Source organism: Hyperoodon ampullatus (genome assembly GCF_949752795.1).
Source record: "Hyperoodon ampullatus genome assembly, chromosome: 10".
NCBI lineage: Eukaryota > Metazoa > Chordata > Mammalia > Artiodactyla > Ziphiidae > Hyperoodon > Hyperoodon ampullatus.
Window position 1 is genome coordinate 83,123,269 of NC_136923.1, and position 13,798 is coordinate 83,137,066.

Here is a 13,798-nt window from a genome sequence, read left to right on the forward strand (position 1 = left end):
GGAAGAAATAACGCTATATTTGAAAATAACGTGATCCTGCATTTTGAAAACCCTAAGGTACCCTCCCAAACACAAAGATGACTGGAATGAATAAGTTAATTCAGCCAGGTAATACAGTACAAGATTGTGGCAGATACATTCTAAGGTAGCCCCTATAGTCCCTGTCTCCTGGTGTTCATTCATTTGTGTGATAACTTACACTTGAGGCTCTTGACCAATAGACTATGGCCAGGGTTATGGGATATCACTTATGTGATTACATTACATAGGATTGTCACTTCTATCTTAGAAAGTGTCTTTCTTCTTTAGTGGCTTTGATGAAGCAAGCAGCCATGTTGGGAGGAACATGGAAAGTAATTGAGGGCTGCTTCTTGGAGCTGGGGTGGCCTCTGATCAGCAATCAGCAACAAGCTGAAGCCCTTCTTCCTATAGCCACATGGAATTGAATTCTGCCAACAGTTTGGGAGCTTGAAAGCAGATCCTTCTCTTGTCAAGTCTTGAGATGGCCAGTACCTTGATTGCACGCTTGTGAGACCCTAAGCAGAGGACCCACTAATCTGTGCCAAGATTCCTGCCCCACAAAGCCTGCAAGATACTAAATGTTTATGGTTTTAGCCATTGAATTGATGGTAATATTGTTATGCATTAGTAGAAATGTAATATGTATTTTAGTACCTGAAAGAGGGATATTGCTATAACAAAGACCTACAAATGGAATAGCAGGTTTGGAACCAGGCAGCTGGTAGAGGCTAGGAGAATTTTAAGCATGGTGGGGGACTTCCCTGGTGGTGCAGTGGTTAAGACTCTGTGCTCCCAATACAGGGGGCCCGGGTTTGATCCCTGGTCAGGGAACTAGATCCCACATGCATGCTGCAACTAAGAGTTCATATGCCTTAACTAAGGAGCCTGTGAGTTGTAACTAAGGAGCCCGCCTGCTGCAACTAAGACCTGGCACAACCAAATAAATAAATAAATATTTTAAAAAAAGAGCATGGTGGAGGGAAGTCCCTGGTGGTCCAGTGGTTAAGACTCAGTGCTTTCACAGGAAAGGAAAGGAAAGGAAAAGAAAAGGAAGAAGGAAAAAGAAAAGGAAGGAAGGAAGGAAGAGAAAAAGGGAAGAAAAGAAAAAGGGAGGAAGAAAGGAAGGGAAGACTCTCTCTTGTGAGGGCACTGGAATCACAACTAACTGCTGAACAACCATCGACAGGAAGACACTGGAACTCACCAAAAAAGATACCCCACACCCAAAGATAAAGGAGAAGCCACAATGAGACGGTAGGAGGGGGGGGCAATCACAATAAAATCAAATCCCATAACTGCTGGGTAGATGACTCACAAAATGGAGAACACTTATACCAAAGAAGTCCACCCACTGGAGTGAAGGTTCTGAGCTCCACGTCAGGCTTCCCAGCCTGGGGGTCTGGTAACAGGAGGACGAATTCCTAGAGAATCAGACTTTGAAGGCTAGCCGGATTTCGACAGGACTGGGGGAAACAGACTCCACCCTTGGAGGGTACACACAAAGTGATGTGTGCATCAGGACCTGGGGGAAGAAGCAATGACCCCATAAGAGACTGAAGCACACCTACCTGCTAGTGTTGGAGGGTCTCCTGCAGAGGTGGGGGGTGGCTGTGGCTCACTGTGGGGACAAGAACACTGGCAGCAGAAGTTCTGGGAAGTACTCCTTGGCATGAGCCCTCCCAGAGTCTGCCATTAGCCCTACCAAAGAGCCCAGGTAGGCTCCAGTGTTGGGTCGCCTCAGGCCAAACAACCAACAGGGAGGGAACCCAGCCCCACCCATCAGCAGTCAAGCAGATTAAAGTTTTACTGAGCTCTGCCAGCTCACCCAGCTCTACCCCTCAACACTCCCTCCCATCAGAAAACCTGTACAAGCCTCTTAGATAGCCTCATCCACCAGAGGGCAGACAGCAGAAACAAGAAGAACTACAATCCTGCAGCCTGTTGAACAAAAACTACATTCACAGAAAGACAGACAAGAGGAAAAGGCAGAGGGCTATGTACCAGATGAAGGAACAAGATAAAACCCCAGAAAAACAACTAAATGAAGTGGAGATAGGCAACCTTCCAGAAAAAGAATTCAGAATAATGATAGTGAAGATGATCCAGGACCTCAGGAAAAAGAATGGAGGCAAAGATCGAGAAGATGCAAGAAATGTTTAACAAAGACATAGAAGAATTAAAGAACAACAAACAGATGAAAAATACAATAACTGAAATGAAAACTGAATAGAAGATAAAACCAACCACAACATTCTCTTCAGCCAAATTCTAAACAACAGCAAGGCCCTAACTCTCTTCCATTCTATGAAGGCCGAGAAGGTGAGGAAGCTGCAGAAGAAAAGTTTGAAACTAGCAGAGGTTGGTTCATGAGGTTTAAGGAAAGAAGCCATCTCTGTAACATGAAAATGCGAGGTGAAGCAGCACGTGCTGACGTAGAAGCTGCAGCAAGTTATCCAGAAGGTCTAGCTAAGACCATTAATGAAGGCGGCTACACTAAATAACAAATTTTCAATATAGATGAAACAGCCTTCTATTGGAAGAAGATGCCATCCAGGACTTTCATAGCTAGAGAGGAGAAGTCAATGCCTGGCTTCAAAACTTCAAAGGCGAGGCTGACTCTCTTGTTAGGGGCTAATGCAGCTGGTGACTTAAACTTGAAGGCAGTGCTTATTTACCATTCCTCAAATCCCAGGCCCTTTAAGGTTTATGCTAAATGTACTCTGCCTGTGATCTGTAAATAGAACAACAAAGCCTAGATGAGAGCACATCTGTTTACAGAATGGTGGACTAAATATTTTGATCCCACTATTGAAACTTACTGCTCAGAAAAAGATTCCTTTCAAAATATTACTGCTCATTGACGATGCACTTGGTCACCTAAGAGCTCTGATGGAGATACACAATGAGACTTTCCCTTCTCTCCTGCTTTCCCTGGTTGCTCATGGACCAATGACATGGTCTTAGGTATGTTGAGTCATGCTAATAAGGGCAACATCCCAGGGACAGCAGAAAAAAAGGTCAAGGAGACGTGGATGCTTGGACATCCTCGTGGTGCAAAGCCACCCTAGCAGCCCTGGAACTGCCTGCCTCACTGTCATGGGAGCCACACACAAGCTTCCATCCTGTGAGACCAGTTATTTGGGTTTCTGCTGCACATACTGAATTAATACATATCGAGAGAATAGGACTTCCCAGGAGTGTGTGGCCATGGTGGTCTGTTCTGGAGATGAGCAGAGATATATTTAGTGTCACCTCTGTGGGCTCCTGGGACATTACTGTGAGTTAGAGAAAGGGAGAGCTGGGTCAGAGGGGGCAGCACAGGGAGACTGGAGATTGTTACCCTCCTCATCTTTCTAGCCATGGGGTCTGGCCTAGGGAAGTGTTTGGGTCACTGGGTGTTAGATTTGGGAGTCCTTGTTTCTTCACTTCCTGTCCTCCTTGCAGACCAGATCTCCTGCTCATCCTGCCTAGGATCAGAATCACTGCTAGTCACCTCCTCATCACCCTGTGTGATGACAGGGATTGTGGAGGTGGAAATCTAGAGGATTAACCCCTCAGGTAGAAAAAGAGTGCAGGGTCATTCTGCCTCAGATTCCATAAGGAGTCTGTGCTTCCCCCAACTGGTTTGAACAGCTGAGTTTTGGATAGTTGACCTCCGGTCCCTCATATCCTGTGCCCTGGTGATCATAACATTCTATCACTTCACTGTATTCTCTTTATTACAAGTGAGTCACTAGGTCCAGCTTATAGTCCAAAGGTGGGAATTACACAAGTGCATGAACACCAGGAGATGGGAATCACATCTTAGAAGTGTGCTCACCACAAGGGGGACTCTGGCAACCACCTGAAAGTGTGGCATCTCACAGGGTTGTATCCAGGAGTGCAGAGATCACAGCTGAGGTCCAAAGGACTTTGTGTTCATCCCACAGGAATACAGGACAAAATTATGATCCCAGCAAGGTAGCCCAGTCTTCTAGGTAATTTGGGGATTGGAAGAGGCAAAAGGCTAGGTATAAAGAAGAGGAAATAAAAAGACACCCAGCAGTTCTACTAGTTAATGTTCTCACTTATTTTCTTATGGTTCTGAGAATTTGCAAAAGTCTTTTTGTTTAATAGTTACATGGTTTAATAATCAGCCTGACCTTAAATAACTTAGGAAATATAATGAACCGAGGGATGAGGAAATCACATGACACAGGCCTGACCAGTCAGGTTACCACGTTGTACCACATCCACCTAGCAACAGGGATTGGTCCAAGGGTAGTCTTTCCTCTCCAGTACTTCATGTATGGTCAATGTGAGAAGGATGTTCATCTTTCTGCTAAAGTTGTGAAAGTGGGTAATGTGAGGGGGTTAGAGATCATATTGTCTGTCTTCCCCAGGAACAGTGAAAGAGAAGAGAAATTGAGGCCTGATGACAAGTTTGAGTCTCCGGGTCCAATCATGTCTCTAATTGGCCTCACCCCTGGCCTTCCCAGGTAAATCAACATGTTAAACCTCTTTTGCCAAAGCTAGATTCATTCGAGTTTTGTTAACTTGCAACTGAAAGAGTCCTCTTACAAGAAGGCAGACTTTTCTGTGATGCTGGGTATTTAGATAACACTCGTTCACATGTTATTAAGACTTTATTTTTGTAGAGTAGTTTTAAGTTCACAGCAAGATTAAGGGGTATATACAGAGATTTCCCATATACTCCCTGCCCCCATACATGCATAGCGTGCCCCATTATCAATGTCCCTTGCAGAGGAGTGTGTTTGTTACAGCTGATGGACCTACACTGACACATCATCATCATCCACAGTCCGTAGTTTATATTATGATTCACTCTTGGAACTCTACATTCTGTGGGTTTGGATAAATGTACAGGAACTTGTGTCCATTATTATAGTATCAGACAGAGTGTTTCACTACCCTGAAAATCCTCTATTTTCCGCCTACTTATTCCTCCCCTCACTCCCCAACCCCTGGCAACACATCTTTTTACTGTCTCCACAGTTTTGCCTTTTCCAGAATGCCATATGCTTGGAATCATACAGTATATAGACTTTTCAGATTGGCTTCTTTCACATGGTAGTGTGCATTTAAGGTTCCTCCATGTCTTTACAAGTCTTACTAATTCATTTCTTTTGGACACTGCATACTATCCCATTGTCTGAATGTAGCACAATTTATTTATCCCTTCACCTACTGATGGACGTCGAAGTTTCTTCCAAGTTTTGGCAGTTATGAATAAAACTGCTATAAACATTCATATGCAGATTTTTGTGTAGACATGTTTTTAACTCCTTTAGGTAAATACCGAGGAACACAACCGCTGGATTGTCTGCTGGATTGTCTGGTAAGAGTATTTTTAGTTTTACAAAAAACTGTCACACCGTCTTCCAAAGTAGCTGTACCATTTTGCCTTCCCACCATCAGTGAATGAGAGTTCTTGTTATTACACATCGTCTCCAGCATTTGGTCTTCTTAGTGTTCTGGAATTTGGCCATTCCAATAGGTGCGTAGTAGTATCTCATTGTTTTAATATGCATTTCCATGATGACATATAATGGGAACATCTTTTCATATGCTTATTTGCCATCTGTATATCTTCTTTGGTAAGGTATCTATTAAGGTCTTTGGTCCTTTTTTTTTTTTCTGGCTGCGTTTGGGTGTTCGTTGCTGTGAGCAATCTTTACTCTAGTTGTGGCGAGCGGGGGCTACTCTTCGTTGCAGTGTGTGGGCTTCTCATTGCGGTGGCTTCTCTTGTTGTGGAGCACGGGCTCTAGGCACGTGAGCTTCAGTAGTTGCAGGACGTGGGCTCAGTAGTTTTGGCTCACGGGCTCTAGAGTGCAGGCTGAGTAGATGTGGCGCACGGGCTTAGTTGCTCCGCGGCATGTGTGATCTTCCCGGCCCAGGGATTGAACCCGTGTTCCCTGCATTGGCAGGTAGATTCTTAACCACTGTGCCACCAGGGAAGTCCCTTAGGCCCATTTTTAAATGAGACTGTTTTCTTTTTGTTGAGCTGTAAGTGTTCTTTGCCTATTTTAAATAACAATTCTTTATCAGATGCGTCTTTTGCAAATTTTTCTCCCAGTCTGTGTCTTGTCTTCTCATTCTCTTGACATTGCCCTTCTGTGAGCAGATGTTTTTAATTTTAGTGCAGTCCAGCTTATCACTTATTTCTTTTATGGATTGTGCCTTTGGTGTTTTATCTAAAAAGTCACTGCCATACTCAAGGTAATCTAGCTTTTCTGCTATGTTACTTCTAGGTGTTTTACACTTTTGTATTTTACCTTTAGGTCTGCGGTCCATTTTGATTTAATTTTTGTGAAGGGTGTAAGGTCTACATCTAGATTCGTTGTTTTTTTTTTTTTTGCATATGCATGTCCAGTTGTCCCAGCCCCATTTTTCTTTTTAACATGTTTGTTGGAGTATAATTGCTTTACAGTGGTGTGTTAGTTTCTGCGGTATAACAAAGTGAATCAGCTATATGTATACATATATCCCCATATCTCCTCCCTCTTGCATCTCCCTCCCACCCTCCCTATCCCACCCCTCTAGGTGGTCACAGCACTGAGCTGATCTCCCTGTGCTATACAGCTGCTTCCCACTAGCTATCTATTTTACGTTTGGTAGTGTATATATGTCAATGCCACTCTCTCACTTCGCCCCAGCTTACCCTTCCCTCTCCCTGTGTCCTCAAGTCTGTTCCCTATGTCTGCTTCTTTATTCCTGCCTTGCCCCTAGGTTCTTCAGAACCTTTTTTTTTTCTTTAGATACCATATATATGTGTTAGCATACGGTATTTGCTTTTCTCTTTCTGACTTACTTCACTCTGAATGACAGGCTCTAGGTCCATCCACCTCACTACAAATAACTCAATTTTGTTTCTTTTTATGGCTGAGTAATATACCATTGTATATATGTGCCACATCTTCTTTATCCATTCATCTGTCGATGGACACTTAGGTTGCTTCCATGTCTTGGCTATTGTAAATAGTGCTGCAGTGAACGTTGTGGTACGTGTCTCTTTTTGAATTATTGTTTTCTCAGGGTATATACCCAGTAGTGGGATTGCTGGGTCATATGGTTGTTCTATTTTTAGTTTTTTTAAGGAACCTCCATACTGTTCTCCCTAGTGGCTGTATCAATTTACATTCCCACCAACAGTGCAAGAGGGTTCCCTTTCCTCCACACCCTCTCCAGCACTTTTTTTTTTTTTTTGCGTTACGTGGGCCTCTCACTGCTGTGGCCTCTCCCGTTGCGGAGCACAGGCTCCGGACGTGCAGGCTCAGCGACCCTGGCTCACGGGCCCAGCCGCTCCGCAGCATGTGGGATGTACCCGGACCGGGGCACAAACCCGTGTCCCCTGCATTGGCAGGCGGACTCTCAACCACTGTGCCACCAGGGAAGCCCAATATTCCCTGTTTTTAAACTAAGTCTTAAACTTCTAGGCCTAGACAGTACTATTTCTCTCCACTCTCAAATATACCTCTTTTAGATTCATTCTCCCAGTATTCTTTAAATTTAAAAAATTAAAAAAAAAAAAAAAAAAAAAAAAAAGGAGGGGCTTCCCTGGTGGCGCAGTGGTTGAGAGTCTGCCTTCTGATGCAGGGGACATGGGTTTGTGCTCCAGTCCGGGAAGATCCCACATGCCGCGGAGCGGCTGGGACCATGAGCCCTGGCCGCTGAGCCGGTGCGTCTGGAGCCTGTGCTCCGCAACAGGAGAGGCCACAACAGTGAGAGGCCCGCATACCACAAAAAAAAAAAAAAAAAAAAAAAAAAAAAAAAAATTTTAATTGTGGTAGAAACACATAACATTTACCATCTTTCCCATTTTAAGTGTATAGTTCATTAATGTTAAGCATATTTAACTTGCTGTGCAACCAATTTCCAGAACTCTTCCATTCTTTAAAGCTGAAACTCTCTACCCATTGAACAACAGCTTCTCATTTCCCCTCCTCCCATCCACTAATCTACTTTCTGTTCCTGTGGATTTGACTACTTCAGAGACCTCCCATAAATGCAATCATACAGTACTTGTCCCTTCGTGACTGGCTCACTTGACTTAGCATAATGTCCTCAAGGTTCATCCATGTTGTAGCATGTGTCAGAATTTCCTTCCTTTTTTAGGCTGGATAATATTCCATTGTCTGCATATGCCACATTTTGTTTATCCATTCATCCACTGATGGACCTTTGGGTTGCTTCTACCTCCTGGCTATAGCGAATAATGCTGCTGTGAACGTGAGTGTGCAAATATCTCTTTGAGATCCTGCTTTTCCTTCTTTGGAAAGTGGGAATGCTAGATCATATGGTAATTATATTTTTAATTTTTTGAGGAAATGCCACACTGTTTTCCATAGCCTCCCAATTTTCTTTTACCTCACTGTTAAATGTGAAATATCTTTTTACCAACTCTGAGACCTATTGACTATGATTCTGCTTTAGTGTAGGTAACATTGTTAGACTATCATGTGGAATGCTCTCTGGTTTGGACTTGCTTAGATTCCCTGTCCGATGTCCCTGCATGGTGTGAGTGACGTGCACAAGAGCAAGGAACTCTGAGAAGCCACGGCGACAATCAAAACCTAAGGAAACATTATAGAGAAAGAAAGAAGTTTTTCTAGGCTCAGAACCCCTTCCTTTACCATGGAATCCTTTGAGTCCTTTCTCTAAAGAAAGAAGTTTATCTGAAAATTCTTGTGTCTGCTTTTTTTTTTTTTTTTTTTTTTTTATAGTGTTTATTTTTACTTGTTGACAGTTTTGCTTTATCTATTTATTTATTTTTGGCTGTGTTGGGTCTTCGTTTCTGTGCGAGGGCTTTCTCTAGTTGTGGAGAGCGGGGGCCACTCTTCATCGCGGTGCGCGGGCCTCTCACTATCGCGGCCTGTCCTGTTGCGGAGCACAGGCTCCAGACGCGCAGGCTCAGTAATTTTGGCTCACGGGCCCAGTTGCTCCGCGGCATGCGGGACCTTCCCAGACCGGGGCACGAACCCGTGTCCCCTGCATCGGCAGGCAGACTCTCAACCGCTGCGCCACCAGGGAAGCCCTGTGTCTGCTTTTTGATTGCAGGACTGATAGGGTTTTCAATCCAGAACTTCTTCTGGGGATATCTAGAGAAAATGAAGTCACAGTTAGAACTCCTGAGAGAAAGGCATGATTTCCCATCATCAGCACGTGCATGTGCACAAGCACCCACAATGGACTAACGGGGCAGAGAGTATAAGCTGCTTTTCCAAGTGGTCAGTTTCAACATCAGAGTCAAAGTGTAGATACATAGAATTCTGAAGAAAGGACCATGATCCAAGGGTTCTCTACCCACCAATATATCATATATAGACAATATTAAAAAAGAGAGAAAGCCATTTTCTGCCTTTGAAAATCTTTGAAACATGCCAGTAATACTACAACCTCTAAAGAAATTACCTGAGGATATAAACTAGACAAATTAAAATTAAGCTTTAAATATACATGTATTAAAGCTTTAAATTTAAAATTAAGGAAGTGCTGGGCAGAGATATATAAGCTAAATATGAAATGAAAGAAATCTGAGGTCTTGATCTTATTATCAAACAGGATTGGATTCAAAGCAAAAAAATATTAAGTGAGACAACAGAGGGTGTTTTATCTTACTAAGAAAATTATAATCCACAATTAAGATATAACTCTCCTTAAAGGTCATACAGAAAAAAGTATCAAAATATAAAAAGCAAAAACTATAAGAATACAAGTAAAATGGGCAAAAACTCATTGCTAATAGGAATCTTTGCATGATTTCTTCTAGTCCATAACATATCAAGAAGTCAAAAAATAAGTGTCAATACAAAATACCTAAATAACAAAACTACTAAGGAAAACTTCATGGAGATATAGCAAATCCTATTCCAAGGACAGAGAGAAAGTACCTTCTTTTCAAATGTTTGGAACTGTCCAAAAGTTTACAACGTACAATACAGAAAGCCTCAATAAAGTTCAAAATGGTAGAAATGGCAACAAACTTGTCTGGTCACAAGATTTAAAAACTATGAAACATAAAACTATTAGAAAAAACCCTGCACACCACTGACAGGAAAACATAATAATAAAAAAAAAAAAAAGAGGGAGGAGAGTCCTTGAAGAGGATCTTATCCTGGAGGAGAATGTTGGACAGAGTTCTCACCTCCGTGTCCTGGAGCTGGCTTGTGTAACGCTCGTTCCCTTCACCTGCTGCCTATAGGACGGTCCCTGCCTTGTGCTGGTTGGCAGCCAAACCATCAGGAGTTATGGTGTCTTGATCTTTGGAGTCGATGCTACTCAGCAAGCCCCTGGCTGAGCCCTCCCTGCTTTGTCTACCACAGAACCTCCAGAGCACAGGTGACACACCATCGCAGCCCTGACAGAGAGGTCACCCTGAGATCTTGGGCCCTGGGCTTGTACCCTCAGAGGTCACCCTGACCTGGCAGCGTGATGAGGAGGACCAGACCCAGGCCATGGAGCTTGTAGAGACCAGGCCTTCAGAGGACAGAACGTTCCAGAAGTGGGCGGCCCTGGTGTTGCCTTCTGGAGACGAGCAGAGACACACGTGCCACGTGCAGCACCAGGGGCTGCCTGAATCCCTCTTCCTGAGGTCCGGTGTGGAGGGATCTGAGGGGTAACCTTCTTCTCAGGGAAGTAGGAGCCCTTCTGGGGACTTTCAGCAGGGTCAGGGCTCAGATGTGAGGTCAGGGCCCCTCACTCTCCTTTCCTCCTCAAAGCCGTCTTCCCAGCCCAACATCCCCGTCAAGGGAGCATTTGCCGGCCAGGTTCTCCTTGCAGCTGCTGTCAGTGGGGTTGTGTTTGCAGGAGTTTAGATGGTTGGAACTTTGCCTGCAACAACTGTGCTCTAGAACAACAAGAACTCAGGTTAGGAAGGGATTCTGGGTTTCATTGTTCTGACCCAAGGGTCTCTCACCTCAGGGGTTGAATTGCAACCCCTGTCTTTGTGACTTCTGGAGCCAACGTGCAGACCTCCTGTTGTGCAGCAAAGCCTGGAGGGACCCTGGCTGGTGGGAGGCCAGCTGAGAAAGTGCAGGTGAGCTGGGAGGCTGGGGACCTGCTGGATCCCCTGAGCCCCAGTTCCAGGTCTGGCCAGTGTACGTGGCTGCCTTTGGACTCCAGGACCTTGATCTCAGTTCAGCTCCCATTCTCCTCTATGAGGGTTCCAGGAGCAGGGCCACATGAGGCCCAGAAAGTACCAGATTGCCTGGGGAATGGGTCTCTTTCTAGTGGGACAAAAATTCTCGGGTCCGTCTCCTGCAGGATCCTAAATTGTTTTACAAAGATGAAGTAGTATTAAGCCCAGTCCTACAATGAACTGGCAAATCTGAAGGGAGAGTGTAACCTGCATGTGTGTCTGTCTGTGTGTGTTCACATGTGTATAGAAATGTGTGTGGATGTTTGTGTATATGTGTGTGGGTGAGTGTACATTAGCATGTGTGGTCCTTTGTATGTGTATGTGTGTTTTTGTGGTGTGCGGGTGTGCATTGCCCTGATGCGTCCTCATCCTGGCCCCCACCCTGGCCTTCTCCAGGTGCCCCTCCCACCTCAGGGGCTCTAAGGGACAGGACAGCTCTCCAGCTGCACATGAGTAAGAAGAGGCTGAGGTGATGAGTGTTGGGGAGAAGTGGTCCTCATCCTCTCGGAAGAAAGAAACAGGAGCTGCATGCGGGAACTCTCTTCCTTCCCAGGATTTTGCTTTAATAAATGTGTCAGATAGTATTTTAAGGGACTTACATGAATCGAGTCATTTAAATCTCATAAGAGTCCTCTGAGATAAGGACAGCTATCAACCCCATTTTCCAGACAAGGAAACTGAGGCCTCTGAGAGCTTGGCTGGCTCTCAGTTGGCTGAACCATGACTCTAAGGAAGCGGTCTGACCGCTGCGCCCAGGTCTGTACTCACTCTGCTGTGTTGACTCCCATACACTGTTCAGCAGCCTCACTAAGGGTCACCTCCTCTGGGGGCTCTGACAGCTTCCCTGTCCTCTCTGGGCTCTGAGACTGGCTGGGAGTCTATTGCATTTCTCACACTCCCTATAGGTGTGTCTATGGGGTCTGAAGTGACAGGAGAGTTGGTTCTACAATGGCTGCTGGAGTGTGTTTGCCAGAGGTGGGGGGAAGTGAGGGTCACATCTGGTTTGGAGGGCCTCAGTGGTGTTTGCATCTGGGTGTGAGCTGGGCTTTCCAGATGCTGAAGGGTGACGACCAGCAGGGTCCATGCAGAGTTTACTCATCACTGTGTTATTTCACAGCCTGAAACCACAGCCCCTCGTGGGCCTGAGAGTCAGAGGGGTGTTCACGCATCTCCTTCCCATCCCTGCTGCCCTGACTGCTCTTCTTCCAGCTGACTTCCTGGGAACACCTGCTGTCCAAGGTGACACATGAGGAGGGGTCTGGCTACACCCCTGCTCACCAGCTCTTCCTCCCACCCTGCCTGCTGCTCCCTCCTGGGGCCTCCTGGATGAAGTGAGCAACTAGGATAGACAGAGAAGCTGACATTATGCTGGTAAAGAGAAAGCAGGATGTCTGTCACCAAGGAAAGGAAAGCGTTGCCTTAGGGAAGAAGACTGAGTAGTTTCTTGTGGGCTGTTACACTGGCAGCCTCAGACTTCTGCTGGATGTTGACAGGAGGCTGCCCTTAATTTCCTGCCATGTAGGATTTGCCAACGCAGTCCTCAGAGCTTGCAAGCAGTGAAGACAGTAGAAAGTCAGCCAGCAAGATGGGGTCTTGCTCTTCTATGATCTAATCTTAGGAGTGCCATCCCCGTTGTCATATTGTATTGGTCAGAAGCAAGTCACAGGTCCCACCCACACTCCGGGGCGGAGAGCCAAAAGGTGTGAAGCCCAGGAGGCAGGTATCCTTGGGTAGCATCTCAGAGTCTGTCTGCACTGGGACATTCCAGGTCAGAGAAGCAGGAGCACGAGGTAGTGAGGACTCTGTCCTGGACGTGTTCACACACGGATTGCACAGTCACTGAATAGTCATTGTCACTGTGGGTCCACCTGAGGCAGGATGATCTGCAGAACTGACTTGTGTTTATCACGGCACCGACTTGGATACAAGAATCAATGTTTTCATCGGAAAGGTTTCTCTCCAGGTTCGTGGGAACCTGAGAGGGTCCCCTCTGAATATTTGCCCCCTTACTTTTCAAACCTCCTACACCTCTAGGAAAGTGCTGTCACTAAAGTCACCCACATTTTCTTCCCTGTGTCATCCTGCCAGCAAACCCTGGGCTCCCACTCCTCCTCCCATCTTACTTTCATACAGGATCCCAGAGTCACTCCTTGTGATTCTAGTTTGTTGGTTTCCTCCCCTTCATCCAGATTATTTCTTAGCAATTTTCTCTCATGTTGATTCCTCAGTTTCATTAGGAAATTGTGTTCTCTAACTAACCCTTTCCACCATTTTGGACCAAATGGGCCAAGGTCGTGTCTCCAGTCCTCAGCTCACGTCCCACACAGGGACAGGATAAGAGTGGGGCTCCTGGGAAGTCATGGACTGGCACAGACCCTCATGGGGTGAGACATTTAGGTCACCAAGGCATAGACCTTAGCTTTCTTTATGTCCCGGGCAGGGGGCACCACACCCGGCACACAGTATGCTCTCAATCAGCTCCCTCCCTCCTGGAAGCTGTTTCCCCAACAACTAATGATAGGCTATGTTGCATTTACCAGGTCATTTCACTCCATCGTTGAGTTCCTTGATGTGTCACTCACTGAGGCCCAGCACAGAGCCTGACATCTAGAAACGGCATAATAAATGATTACTAAATGA

The 13,798-nt window shown here is 45.5% G+C and overlaps 1 long non-coding RNA gene across 1 annotated transcript in view; it reads left to right on the forward strand.

Moving 5' to 3' along the window:
- Nucleotides 1–13,798, forward strand: part of LOC307059366 — a 35,180-nt gene extending 21,382 nt beyond the window's left edge. Inside the window, exons 2-3 of the long non-coding RNA XR_013811126.1 lie at nt 12,276–12,397; nt 13,699–13,798. This is a non-coding gene — a long non-coding RNA (uncharacterized lncRNA). The remainder of the gene's footprint in view (nt 1–12,275; nt 12,398–13,698) is intronic.